The sequence below is a fragment of the Alosa sapidissima genome, chromosome 18, assembly GCF_018492685.1.
Source record: "Alosa sapidissima isolate fAloSap1 chromosome 18, fAloSap1.pri, whole genome shotgun sequence".
NCBI lineage: Eukaryota > Metazoa > Chordata > Actinopteri > Clupeiformes > Clupeidae > Alosa > Alosa sapidissima.
In genome coordinates this window covers 24,118,424-24,120,923 of record NC_055974.1, presented here as the reverse complement: position 1 = coordinate 24,120,923, position 2,500 = coordinate 24,118,424, and the positions used below count along the sequence as shown (strand labels likewise).

The 2,500-nt window shown below is 41.0% G+C and overlaps 1 protein-coding gene across 1 annotated transcript in view; it reads left to right on the top strand.

Moving 5' to 3' along the window:
- chrnb1 (cholinergic receptor, nicotinic, beta 1 (muscle)) overlaps positions 1 to 2,500 on the top strand; it is a 36,044-nt gene that overhangs the window by 32,850 nt on the left and 694 nt on the right. The gene's annotated exons all lie outside the window — the stretch shown is intronic.

Here is a 2,500-nt window from a genome sequence, read left to right as displayed (position 1 = left end):
GGTTATTTTGTCAATGTCTTAGACTACAGTAAGTTGTATCTGTACTGGAATAATTTATTAATTTCACACTTTTAATCTACTTAAAACACTTTTAATGTAAGTACATTACAAGGGATTATTGTCCCAGGAGCAACTTGGGGTTAAGTGGAAATGCATGGATTCCAGTTGCAGCTACTGGAAGAAACTGGAATCCATGCATTTCCACAGAATTTTTTTTGGAATCTGATCCCTTATCATACCTGTTCATTCTTACTCGTCGCTCGACTTATCATGACTAAATTCAAGATGGCTGCAAACGCTAAACTTTGTGAAGATACTGTCTGCATAAATCGTCTTGTAAGTAAAGTACCAGTGCTTTTTCAAAGTTCTCAATGTCTCGTTTTAAATGTCAGGGCCCTCGGAAGTCTACCAATGAAGTGTGGAGATACATTGAGCCTCGTAAATGGTGTAAAACAGTGATTTATTTGCATGGCTAGCCCGATGCCGAAGCACCACCATTGAAAAAGCTGTTGGTAGCATCGGCTAACTAGAGCCAGATTTTGGAGTGCAGGGGACAAGCCGAGATGGGCTATGAGACATACGTTCACACTCGGTATCATGTTTCAACACACTTTAGGTCAATATCACACCGGAATTCTCCTTTAAGTGCCTTGCTCATCGGTGGATGCCGGGAATTGAACCCACAACTTTTCAGGGTACTGCATGCTAGCCCAGCTCTTTATCCACTACACTACCACCACCACACTACCACCACCCACTTGAACACCCTACAGACTGATTCGTATTCACCAATCCACACTCAGAACAAGTGTGTGAATATGACCTCTTCTGGTTCCTGGCTTTGCATAGGTCTACCTTTTATAACCTGTTTTAAATTATTTGATATTTTTATATCACAAAATAATTTGAAGGGGCTCATGTCTGATAGTGTCATTCAAATACCACAGAGACTTGCTCGTGGGAGTTCCCTGGGTTGACCTCTGGTTGACCTCTGATTGACGTGGAGAAGAATGCAGGTGGAGTACAGTGGTTCTAACACTAGCATCACAAATAGGCCAAACACACACAGTAGTTCAGTGAGCTGGCACTTTGGAACTAGTACCAGCAAAACAAAACATGAAAGGGCATAGTGGATTACAGCAGTTAGCAGTTAGCGAAGAGCACAGCTTTAATCAAGACAGACCACCCAGTAGGCCTTTATAGCCACAGATGTTCTGTTCAACACATCTGATTCCACTCATGGAATTGACACCCTGGGTTTCACAGTGTTCAAATCAGTATGTCATATCAGGTGTTAACCTTAATGGTTTGACTGAAGACCTGAACTCACACTGCCCTCTTGTGGTCAAAGGTATGCATACTGTACTTCTAGAAAATGTAGAGGAGGTTAGTCAGGCTGAGAATAAGGCTTTGGAATTATAGTATGCATTTTTTAGAAGTACAATAGTGTCTCTGGTTGTGCTAGTGTTTGCTTATGATTAAATTAAGACTAAATGGTGTCAAGATATGATAATAATTGTACTTATATTTGTCTGGATAGAATGCCATGGAATGCTCCTCCTGTGGTGTAGTATGGGTGATCAGTGATGGGGAAGCCTGGCTTCAGAAAGTAAAACTCCTGCCATGTACTGGTTTTACCTGTGCACCTAAAACAGGGGATTTCACACACATTAGCTTAAGAGCTGAGCTTATAAGAATCAACTGTTTTTTTTACTGAATGGTTGAAACAAATATTATGTGGTGGGACTTTTACTTTTTGAAGTTGGGTTTCCCATCTCTGTGGATGATGGACATATAGTATCTGTACTTTGTATAAAACTGTCTGCTAAATACAGTATCAGTCGACTTTAAAGCAACACCAAGATTTTTTTGTACCTTAAAATAATGTTTCCAAAATGGTTTCCGTGGTTCATCAACTCGTAACAGGGTGAGCGGCACTTCTGCATTCGCTTCGCGGCCCTCTATCGGCTATAACCGCACTATGTAAGTTTGCCAGATCGGGTAGCGGGCTTGTAGTTCGATGGAATGAGACATAAGAAACTACACATTTGACTTGCATGATGGCGCAATACATAATACTTTCATAAAATCATGCAACATATTCTACCTTGTCTATGGACATCGTTATTTGCAAAGCCGTTGCTGGATAAACAAATAGCGTGCGTGCAACAGAGGAAAAGTTCTTTGGTGTTGCTTTAATGTTACTGTAACTTCAGTACGGGTCGACTTACCCTTTACCCAATGGGTTGCTGCTGCTTCTGTGACAGAACAGGACAAGGGGGCTCTGTTGTTTTTTTAGATTGGTGGGGGGGCGGGGGACTGTGCTGTTCTCCTCTTTGTGTGCCTACACACTAATCATCAAATGGGTGATTCTCCACTGACCTCTCCAAATCACTCAAAATAAAGTCAGCAAGCTGTTTTCACCCTCATTTTTTTCTCTCTCGCTTGTCACTTCCTACTTTAGTTTATTTAATGTATTTAATCTTTTCATTTTCTTTCC